The 12,159-nt window shown below is 38.5% G+C and overlaps 1 pseudogene; it reads right to left on the bottom strand.

The window, feature by feature from the left end:
- Positions 1–3,043: 3,043 nt before the first annotated feature.
- Positions 3,044–3,458, bottom strand: LOC102920183 (DNA-directed RNA polymerases I, II, and III subunit RPABC4 pseudogene; annotated as a pseudogene).
- Positions 3,459–12,159: the final 8,701 nt, after the last annotated feature.

The raw sequence follows: 12,159 nt of genomic DNA, 5'->3' as shown, positions 1-12,159 counted from the left end.
GCTCTTAGATGTTGATATTTGGTAAGAAATCTAGCACCAGTTTTCGTCAAGAGTATGACTCCTGGTTGGTTGACTATGTTCCAATGGAAGGCTAACACATCCAAGACTATAAAGACAGAACACTATACTTGATAGATTTAGAAAGAGAGAGAACAGAAAGTTAGGTGGGTAAGGAAGGGCAGGTGGACCTGGGAGGAGTAGAAGGGGTAGATATAATAAAATATACTATATAAAGTTCCCAAAGAATAAAAAATAAATAAACAAAAAGGATACTGTGAAAAGAAGTATTAGTAGAAAAAGGTTTGAGCACAGAAAGCCCATGGAACTGTGTGCTTCTTTGGGACTTCTTTTTGTAGTCTTCCTAAAGCCCATCTTAGCTAAATATTCCAAGGTGCAGCACCCAAGATAGAGAGAACTCTTAGGAAAAGTACTTGTGGATTCCAAGGATAACTTATCCAAAGGTTCCCTGCTTGATTTGAGGCTCAAAGTAGTCTCTACTCTTCTTCCTCCAAGAATGTCATAGGTGGGATTGGGATAGCTCAGTAGTTAAGAACGCATTCTGTTCTTCCAGAGTTTACTTCCCAGTACCCATGGGAAAATTTATAATTGCCTACAACTCCAGCCCTGGGGTATCACATGCCCTCTTCTGGCTTTTGTAGGCACCTGCACACATTTGGTGTACACACTGCTGGATAGGTATTTGTCAACTTGATACAAGCTAGAGTTATGAGATTAGAGGAAATCAGTTAAGAAAATGCCCAAATCAGATTGGCTTTTAAGCAAATGCATGGGGCATTTTCTTAATTGTTTGGTGTAGAAGGGCCTAGCCCACTGTAGGCCATGCCACCCTTGGGTAGATGGTTCTGGAGCATATAATAAAGCAAACTGGGAAAGACGTGAGGAACAAGCCAGTAATCAGTGTCTCTTTATGGTCTCTTCTGTTCCTGCTTCTAGACTTCTGCTTAAGTTCCTGGCCTGATTTCCCTTAATGATGGGCTGTGATCTGAGAGTTGTAAGATGTAATAAACCCTTTCCTGCTCAGGTTGATCTTGGTTATAATGTTTATCACAATAATAGAAACCAAGCTCTCTCTCTCTCTCTCTCTCTCTCTCTCTCTCTCTCTCTCTCTCTCTCTCTCTCTCTCTCTCTCTCACACACACACACACACACACACACACACAGTAGTGAGAGAGAATATAAACTAAACAGAGAGCATTCTTTAAAACAAAAAAAAATCAAATATGCTGTTCTTAGAGTACATGTAAATTCCCTCCAGGGTGCCACCCAGATGAACCTGTACCGGATTCCTTGTCCAGCTTGAGTCTTTGAAGCTTCTGAAGTCTGTTTGAGGGTTTCTTTTACTCAAGGATGATTTGATTGTAAAAATGCTTTGTAATTTGATTTTTTTCCTGTTGTAGACTAATGTTTTTCTTCCTAAAGAGCTGTGCTTGCCTTTGCTGAGATAGGTGAAATCTGTACTGTGAAAACACACTGCCTGTATTCAAGGACAGCACCTAGCAACAGCTTCATGCTGGTGGCAGACATGCCCCCACATTGATACTGTATGAACTCATGTTGATAGAGGCCTTAAAGTAAAGACCGGGAGCAGTGTCTGTGTTAAATTTTCTATCTTGTGTATTCTGAGTATTTTATACTTCCAGAAATCATAAAATCCCTTTGTTTACAATGCAAATAGTGTTCTACAAAGTGACATAAAATTCACACTTTGTAACATTCTTTTTAAATGTGATCACACAGGCCTAGTATCTTAAATCATCTCTTCCATGCACAAAGTCTACATGTTTTCCTTCAGAAACTGTAAAGAATGAGGGAGATGGTTTATAAGACAGATACTCTGTCGAGCAGACCTTCAATACCCAGATTTTCAATTTCCTGTAAATACAAGTACCATCATAGATTAGCTGCTTCCAAGCTTGTTTATTACACAGCTGTGGTACAGGCTACCTCTAAATTTTTTTCTGGCACATTAAGATACAGCCTTCCTGTCTGGGTGCTTTTTATGGGACATTATAAATATCCAAGAGAACTATGTTATAAGCTGCATTGTAATTCCACAGGAGCTTTCATTTCATCTCTATAGATCCTCCAGTTTCCAGCATTTACTCATGTAGTACCGATGAGGTCTAGTAAGCTGTGCATTGAAGGTATTAAGTCAATATTAATCATTGAAGATCTTTATACTCAAACCTGTCTGGAAAACAAGAATGAACTTAGTCAACAAACTTGAGCAACATTCTCTGATGTTTTATGAAGTAAAAAATATTATTTCTTCTACAACTATTAAGATCACATTTTATTTTGAATTATGTGCATATGTGTATGCATGTGTGGAGGTATGAGTGCAGGTGCCTGTAGAGGCCAGAAGAGGGTGTCAGATCCCTCAGAGCTGTAGTTACTGTTGGAGTTGTAACTTACCTGACCTAGGCACTAGGAACTGATCCTCTACAAGAGCAGGCTGAATGCTTGACTGTCAAGCTTTCTCCCCAGGCCCCTAAAATATTCTTTTATAAAACCTATGTGGTATGTGTGTACATTTGTCCATACATTTGCACACAGGCATAGGTGTGTGTATGTGTGTGTGTGTGTGTGTGTGTGTGTGTGTGTGTGTGTGTGTGTGTGTGTGTGTAGGTCATAGGTGGATGAAGCTAGGTTTTTTTCCTCTCTATCAATGTTTACCTTATGTTTTGAGACAGGGTCTCTCTTTTTTTTTTTTTTTAGAATTTTTAAATTTATTTATTTAGATACATTTATTTAAATTTTATTTCTTTCTTTCTTTTCTCTGTGTATGCTCAAGTCTTGGTGCGCACACGGAGGTCAGAGGACAGACAAGCTCCCGAAGTTAGTTCTCTTCCCACCATGTGGTTCCAGGGCCTGGACTCAGGTCACCTGGCCAGGTGGCGAGCACCGGCTTGATGGCCTGAAACGCTACTTTTTAACAAGACCGAATAAAAGTGTGGTTTGGGGAAACAATTTTCATCTTCATTGCGTGAGAGATTAAGAGCACAATAAATTAAAAGCTGTATGCTAAACCAAAAATTCCTTTATACAAAGTATCAAAATACAATCACATTTCTAAAATGAAACCATAGGTTTACAGTTGTAGTCCTAAGTAAGCTAAGTCAAAAGCTGTACGAGAAACATCAGTGGGGGCAAATGTATGAATGAAGACACTCCTGAATCCCCACTTTTCATCGAGCATCAAAGACCACCAATCTTTTAGTCCCCTTCTTGTACATTATTCTGTATCCACATTCTCTGCATCTGATTGGATCCCTGGACTTTATTTCATTTTCGGTGTGACACTCTCCACAAATATATATCATCGGCTGCTGCTTTGGGGGCTGAACGTCTTTCTGAGTGTCCATTGTTAGTGCCTCGGCAGCTCAGAGAAGCTTCTCTGTGCACGCAAAACCCTCCTTCTGGTCCTCAGAAGCAGAATCGCTTGAGACAGGGTCTCTTAGAGAACAATTTGGCAAAGGTTTTTAACCAGCAAATGCCAAAGATCTGCCTTTCTCTGCCTCCCCAACATCAAGATTGCAGGTGTGGCTACAATACCCTGCTTAAAATTGCTTTGTCTTACAAATCAGTTTTACCTTCCTATCTTTTTCTGTAACTCATCACTTTAGATTATCTGCTTTTAGGGTACCTATAAATTAGTGTTTCAGATGATAATTAAGCTTTTGAAAAAGGATCCTCTGTACAATTTAAATGAGGATTTTTTCTAGAGCCTAAAGAGGTACAGATAGTTTTATTTTGGAATGAACCCCTTGAGATGTTTTAGGTTGAACCAAACATAGTTGATTTCTTATTTGTACAATCTCAACACACAGGAAGATTATGAATTTGAGGCAGTCCTGGTGAGTTCAAGGTCAGGGTGAGTGACAAAGCAAGGCCTTGTTTTTTTTTAAATCATGTAGTTTGGCAATAATGAAATCAGAAATATCAATATGAATTTATAACTTTTGAAATATTTTCTTTGTAAGTGGATTTACAAGAGGTGTCATGTGTTTTTTCTCTTCAAATCACCATTAATTATATATGAATATTTTTATTTGTACTCAGATTTTGTTTGTCTTATTTTGACTTTAATCTAAGAAATTCAGATTTCATACAGTGGGGAACCCAGGATTAGCCACTGTAAGAGTCTAGCTCTGACCTGTTGAAGGGTTATTAAGGGGAGGAGAGAGGAATGAGGAAGTATTAGTTGGAAATAAAGGCAGAGGCAGCAAGAAAGGCAAAGACACAGGATAGCTTCTGGAGGGCCCTGGGTCAATACCCAGTCACCCAGAGTTTTATTCTAATGGGCTTTTTATACACTACCAAGGGGAGGGGCAAAAGACCTCCCCCTTTTGACATCAAAGCACACTGTACAGCCAAGTGTAGACCCTTCAAAACACCTGATAAGCATGCCCTTGGCCAAACCATCCCATTTTGCAGCCTTGCTGGGTAAGGCAAGCTCAGACTCTCTGACCTTGAGTAAGGTCTTACTAGGGAGCCTCTATGGGCCCCCACAAGCCAGTGTGCTCTCTCTTACTCTTTCCAGACAAAAATACTATTAGTAGAAACTGGGGGACATTCTTGAAGTCACAAAGGAGCCAGGGTGAAGAGTTTCCTATAGGTTAAGCTGCTATAATTTGAAATCCATGTAGAAAACAATAATTCCTAAAAGCCATAACTCTGAATAATATTCAGATTATGCAAATAGCAATGTTAAAGTGAAGGGACACTCATAAATTTCCAATAAATAATTGTTAAAAAGTTCTATATTTATGGGTGTGAATCAGGTGCATTCTACCTTCACGGTTTGCCAAGTCTATGAATGAATCACCCTGCAAAATGGCAGAGCTGTCTATGGCACCTCAGTATTTGGGGGTGAAAAAGCATACTGTTTACATAAGAAATTACTATTACCCCTTTCCCAGATGCTCATGTCCTTTCTTATTCACTGAGCCATTCACAGTATGGATTTCCCAGCAATACTTATTAGTTCCTGATCCTAAATGATGGGCTAATGGTGGTGGGAAGCAGGAGAATCCCCCTCATTCAGCTTTGATACCTTTAGGTCTTTGTTGTGATGCAGACTAATGTTCTCAAGTGTCAGCCTTTGATTTCATTGACTGAAACTCATTAGGAAACACACTTAGATCCAAGAGTGGAGCAGAATCCTATGATTGCCCACTGTGCTGAATGCCAGAGCAAAACTAGATTTTTCTTGGAGCAAGGAAGGTTGCATGGATGGCTGATAGCTAACCAGCTGTGGGCATTGTAGACTGTAAACTATTGTAACCCAGGTTTGGAGTAGTAAGGCCCTGGAGAGCCAAGGTAAAGAATCTTATGCTCTGATAAAAGTAAAAGAAATAAACTGAAAATGTTACTGAAGACAAAGCAGTAATTCCATACAACAATGACCTGAGAATAATATAGGAAGTATTTGAAGAAAGGATACAAGCTGGAAGGAGAAGCCCTGTGAAGGCATTAACCATACACTGGCCATTTCCCAACAACTTGAGAGGTTCTGGTTATGCAGCTGTAATTGGTGGTCTGTTTTATGCTGACAAGACTTCATTGGAGAATGTTAATTCTATCCTCCATGAAAATGAGATGAGCCCATAGGCATCATGATAGGTTGAACATGATGCATATATGAGCTAAACACATTTGGTTAATTTATGATCATATTAATGACTAAAAAACCCTTATGATTTATATATATTATTTTATATGTAGTATTTTTAATACCAAACAAAATACAGAGTTGTAGAAGCCAGTCTCAATGGATACATCTAAAAGATACTCCACCACCTAAGGCTCAAGGAACATTTCAGAATAGAGAGAGAAAAAAATTGTTAGAGCCAAAGGAACAGGGAGTTTGATGTAAATTTGTGTCTCTTAGTAACTAATATCAGAAGCTATACTACATAAGCAGGACAAGAATGATACCAATGGACATGCCAAACTGGATGGGAAAAAGCTCTGTGGTAGCAGGTACCATGGACACCAACTGAGATGCTGGCTGGTGTAGGGCCATGGACCCAACCATGGCCCTCAGCTGAAGCTTGGGCCCAAACCTCACTATGGCCCTAGGTGACAACACAGGCCACCAAGATCAGTATGCCCCCTAAGGCAGCATGTTGACTACTTGTCAGTGGCCATGTCAGAGGAACAGCAGATGGCAATTGAGCTTCTGAAGATCTGCCCACCAGGAAAGCAAAGCACTGACAGGTGAATCTCAGACAGGTAAGGCCACAAGGGCTTCAGCTCCAGAATGTGTCTTGCTACAGCTGTACCTTTACATGTTTGCCACTGCCATCTTCCTCTGGTTTTTGGCCTGGTGTGAATGGGCATGGGGGGAATCCCCAGTGCTTTTAATATAGTGTGATTATCTCATGGAAATATCCAGTTTTTACCTGTGGATTATTATGAAGATGATTTCCTCTTAAGCTGTACTGCTTAGGTAATAATTTTATACAATGAAAGTATTTAAATAGAATTTTGATGATTAATGGTTTTTTAAATAAATATAGTAAGGGATTATAATAGAGGTTAGTTTAGTGAGAAAATTAACATAGGTAAAAGTGGGATATAATATTGTCCCTACCCCTGATAAAGCCTGGGCTGCAGAGAATAGAAAATAAGAACAAGGAAGGGTCACACAAGTAGGATTTATGAATTTTTCTTGAGGAGCTATGTAGACCATAGCTTATATTAATGATTAAGAAAAGCAATTGTGTCCCAGAAGCTAGGTTAGCTCAAGTTCTTTTAATCTTAACATTGGGAGTTGTGTTCACAGGTTTCAGTGTGCATCATAGCTAAAACAAAGCTTTAAAAAATGACTTAAGGTTAGGTTAAGATGTTTTTATTAATGGCTTTGAGGTAGAAAATCTTGGGGAACAATTTAAAGTTTAGAAAGTCACATCATTGGGTGAGAGACTTGTTGAAGTCAAGAAACAAGAACAAAGACAGTCTGGTTACGCCTTTATTGCTAGGATGGGCTGATGATCAAAGGTGATGATTGATTCCTTGTACTCGTTTCTGCCCTCAGCTTCCTGATATAAAAACTGTTAGTGAGTGGGTATGCATCCTGAGGATTTAAAGTAGAGCTGATTTTTTTTTCATATCTAGGAGTTTAGATTTGTGATTCCTTTAAGATTTTTTAAAATAAGATTACCTTTGGGATAAATAATAAAGTGATTGATCCTTTCTTTGTTACTACAAAATGTAGCCTGCCAGTAAAAGAATGTGCTGAAAAAAATACCTTGCTTGGTTACACTCTGTTAATCTATAACAAGTTGCTTGGACATGAATGTGCGTGGGTTCTTGGGGATAATTTGTTTTTCACCTGTAATATGTAAAATGTTTAATCATGTAAGGGATATGGAGAACATGACTTTTTTTTTTTTTTTACTTTTATTCACTGTAATAATTCACTTAAATAATAGAATGTAACCACATTGTAATTTTTATACTGCTTGAAAGATTTTGTTGGGGTATGTAAGATTTTAGAAAAAAAATAATACACAGAAAGGATACATCTGGATAGAGGTAAGAAAAGAAATAAAGAGATGAGAGAGAGATATGATAGAAAGACCCCAAAGGTGTGTGTGTGTGTGTGTGTGTGTGTGTGTGTGTGTGTGTGTGTGTATGTATTTCCCATTTTCGTCAGCTCCAGAGAATTAAGTTTTACTCTCTTAGATAGAAAAGTCAAGTTGAATGATTAGTTTGCTGACTCCATGCCTCCCCCTCAATTCCTGAGCTGCTGAAGGTGGGATCTCACAACAGCAACTGCTTTTCTTAATTTGAGTAATATTTAAACTACTTACTGGATTTCTCTCTCTCTTGAGGAAAGACTCTTTCTCAGAAAGACTGCTGTGCAGCCCAGGAGGCACTCAAACTTTTAGACTCACTGTGTCATCCTAGCTGGCTTCAATTTGTGATCCCACTACCTCAGCTTCTGAGTGCTGGCATTCCAAGAATGTGCTACCAGACCTGGCTGATCATACTTACTTAGATTTAGCAACTAAATTTAAAATGCTTACAAACTTTGAGGAGATATAGAACTATGCATAGAACTGTACAATAAAGCTGGTAATGAAAGAAAAGGCAAAATAAGTATTTAAAAATTTTAATCCCCATATTACTAGATATATAAATAAAATAACAATATTTTAAAGTTAAGCTTAAGAGACTTAGAGAGGATGTCATTTTTAAACTGAAGATAAGATAGCATATTTAAATTTTTAATTGAAAGCAAATACAGTGATTATAAAGATTATGAGGGTTACATCTTAGAATGAGCTTTGGCATGCTATGAGCAAAAAAGAAAATGTGAGCTACTGCCAGTTAATGTGTAGTTGGTTGTTTTTTTTTTTTTCACTCGTTGCTTTATGTTCTTTTGAGGGGGCCTCCCATCTAGCTCCCAAATAAATCACTTGGAGTCTTATCCTTTCTTGTGAATGCCTGGTCTTATCTTTGCTTGTTTCTAGCCAGCTTTTCTTAAGTTATCCCATTTACCTTTTGCCTCTGTGCTTTTATCTTTCTATTTCTGTATATGTTTTCTTTCCTTCTTATTCCATGTCTGGCTATGTGGCTGGGAGGCTGGCCCCTAGCATCCTACTCTCTCCTTTTTTCATTCCTTGATCTTTTCTTCCCAGACTTTTCCTATTTATTCTGTCTGCCAGCCTCACCTATCTTTTATCCTCCCTTGCTGTTGGCCATTTAGCTCTTTTTTAGGCCAATCCAGTGTTTTAGATAGGCAAAGTAACACAGCTTCACAGAATTAAACAAAATGCAACACAAAAGTATGCAACATATCTTTGCTACATTAAACAAATATTCAATAGCATAAACAAATGTAATGTATCTTTAGCTAATATTCCACAACACTCATGTGTAACCTTATCCATGTAACTTGGGACTTGGAATATAAGCTTGCTTGCTTGTTTTCTTGATGGTATAATTTTTGAACATGAGAGGATAAGATAGTAGACATGAAAGAATAAGATTGTGAAACCAATACCTTCTTTTAGTTAGCCTTTGCCCGGGCCTGCATTTGACTGTACAGCAGCACTGCAAGATGATGTGTGCATGAGAAATGTGTTTCTGTGGGTTGCTTGTATTCTGTGTGATGCCTGTATTCTGTGTGATGCCTGTTTTCTGTGTGATGCCTGTATTCTGTGGTGTGCTCCTGTATTCTGCGTTGTGCTCCTGTATTCTGTGGTGTGCTCCTGTAGTCTGTGGTGTGCTCCTGTATTCTGCGTTGTGCTCCTGTATTCTGTGGTGCCTTTGATGTGACTGATGAGAGAGAGAAATGTGCTGGTGGAAACTGATAACAAGCTTGGGACTACCTCTGTTCTAGAAAGCAGTGAGCTTCTCCTATAGCACTTATACTGGATATTGGTGGTGACAGCTTATTAGCAATTACATGTACCCAACAAAGAACTAGTTCTCACTGAGGGCAGAGTGGTAAAGGCATTGGGATGCAGATGTTATGGGAACATGTGACAGCTCTTGTAATGGGTATTCCTCCAAGTACATAAGGCAACTCACCACATTTTAACATAGGTCAAAGTTTTGAAGTAGTAACAATAAGGCCCCATCACAGATATAGAGAAAGCTTTATTAGTTATAAAACTAATTCTATAGTGCTTCCTTCCTTATCTTGCAATAAAAATTTTGCAATAAATTAGAACTTGGCAAGTTCAACTGAACACTTTTCTGCTTTATGAGGGTATCATAGCAAGTCACACTCAGTAGAAAACCTACCTGTGATTGTAAATGTTGGTCTCTTCCAAGGATAATGATATGCATAATGATAATGATTCTGTCTCTCAATGCTGGACACTGGCAGTGAACCAGTGCTCCTGTTAGGCTTGGAATCATAGGATACACACACACACACACACACACACACACACACACACACACACACACACACAAAATCAATATTTACAATTTACTGTATTTAGATACTATGCATTGTATTTGTCTTTATGTATACAGCTGTCAGCTAATGCACATATTTTGAGCACATTTGAAGTTGTTAGACAGGGTTGCATTGGTGAGTTGGATGTACTAAATGCATTAAGTTATATTTTCAACTTAAGATAAATTTATTGAGGATAGAGAGATTGTTCAGCAGTTAAAATCACTTATTGTCCTTGTAGATGATCCAAGTTTGGTCTGCAGCACCCAAGTTGGGTGACTTACAACTGCTAGTTACTACAGTTCCACACACCCTCTTCTGGATTCAATGGGCTCCAGGACATATATGGTGCACATAAACTCACACACACACACACACACACACACACACACACACACACACACACACCAATACCAAATAAGTATTTTTAAAAGATAAGTTTATTATGACATAGTATCATCATGAATCATTATTAAAAGTTATCTAGTAAGTGGGTCACCATAGAAGGAGACAATAAGTATTTAAATCCATGAGCAAAAGTAAAGTAGCATATTATTCAGGATCTGGAGTTTGGTCCCTTCATGAGGTGAGCAGATATGGGTTAAAGCACTGGGAATCACTATTAGGCTCTAGGCATGAGGGGCAAAAAGAGAAATTAGATTAATACAACTTTTTATATATGGACATATTGTTTCTAGAGTTTTCTGCCTTGCCCACAGTCAGGACAAATCTTTGTCACCCGCCAGTCCCACAGCCGCTCAGACCCAACCAAATAAACACAGACACTTATATTGCTTGCAAACTGTATGGCAGTGGCAGGCTTCCTGCTAACTGTCCTTATCTTGCTAACTGTGCTTTTATCTTAAATTGATCCATTTCCATACATCTATACCTTGCCATGTGGCTGGTGGCTTACTGGCGTCTTCACATGCTGCTGGTCATGGCGGCGGCTGCAGCGTCTCTGGTCATGGCGGCGGCTGCAGCGTCTCCTTCTGCCTTTCTGTCCTTTTATTTCTCCTCTCTGTTAGTCCCGCCTATCTTTCCTGCCTAGCCACGGCCGATCAGGTTTTATTTATTAACCAATCAGAGCAACTTGACATACAGACCATCCCCCAGCACAGCCAAGTGCAGACCATCTCAAACACCTGCACTCAGGCCCATGGTCCTAATCATCCTCTATATGGACCTGCTGGGTAACGCCACAAGGAACCTGAGAATGGGCTCCCACAGGACATACAGAACATCCCACAGCAGACATATGGAGGTAGAATAGGAGTCTGATATCCTCTTCCATTAGTCTAATGAGTTGTGTGATCTCAAAAGACCTTATTGAAGCTAAAGTCCAACCAACTACCTCTGAATCATCACTAAGAGGCAAAGCATGTCTGGATAAGTCTGTCATCTATAGAGAAATTACTCCTATTAATTCATTTGCTTAGAATACTGGGCCCTTTCTATTTGTTGTTGTTGACTGTTTCTAATCTCATTTAGTTTTTAGAGTACATGCCTCATTCCTTAACAGGCTTTTTCTCATCTCCTCTATTAACATTCCTAACTGTTGTTTCTACATGCTGTCAGTATCTGTCTACCTCAGTATTCTTCTGTTCATGTTCCATACAATTCAATTAGTAAAGAGATATTGAACTCCCATAATCAGTTTGTCTTGCAAGCTAAAAATACATGACAGTGAGCTAGAGTGTTTTTTATTCTAATGAATTGTTGTCTTTGTAGTTGTAATTAAAGCTAGCAATGATCCATTTTAACAGTTTAACTGTGTCTTGTTTCTATATTTGGTTTGGTTTTGTTATTTGTTTTTCTTGAGACAGGGTCTCACTATGCAGTCTAGGTTGCCTTGAAACTCACTGTATAGACTCAAACTCATAGAGATTTGCCTAATTTGCCTCCTAAGTGGTAGGATTGATAATAGTGTAATTATTTTCTTAAAAACATGCTAAATTATAAATGTAATAGATCTACATTCTACAAATCCACATGTGCATCAACAATATTTGTTGAATAATTAATAATGAAAGTAGAGAAAAAGTAAAAAAATGGACATAAAACTTTCCATGTAAGATATTCAGACATGTAAAGACAGTTTGGAAAGAATAAAGACTCTTTTTGAACTCTGATGATACAATAAAGAGTTTAGTGGAAACTCTGTTGAAGAGTGGCCTTGCTATACTTTAAATGTGAACTATCCCCCACTGGCTCAT

This window comes from Peromyscus maniculatus, chromosome 9, assembly GCF_049852395.1.
Source record: "Peromyscus maniculatus bairdii isolate BWxNUB_F1_BW_parent chromosome 9, HU_Pman_BW_mat_3.1, whole genome shotgun sequence".
Taxonomy (NCBI): domain Eukaryota; kingdom Metazoa; phylum Chordata; class Mammalia; order Rodentia; family Cricetidae; genus Peromyscus; species Peromyscus maniculatus.
The sequence above is the reverse complement of the archived record's forward strand: the minus strand, read 5'-3'. Positions and strand labels throughout refer to the sequence as shown.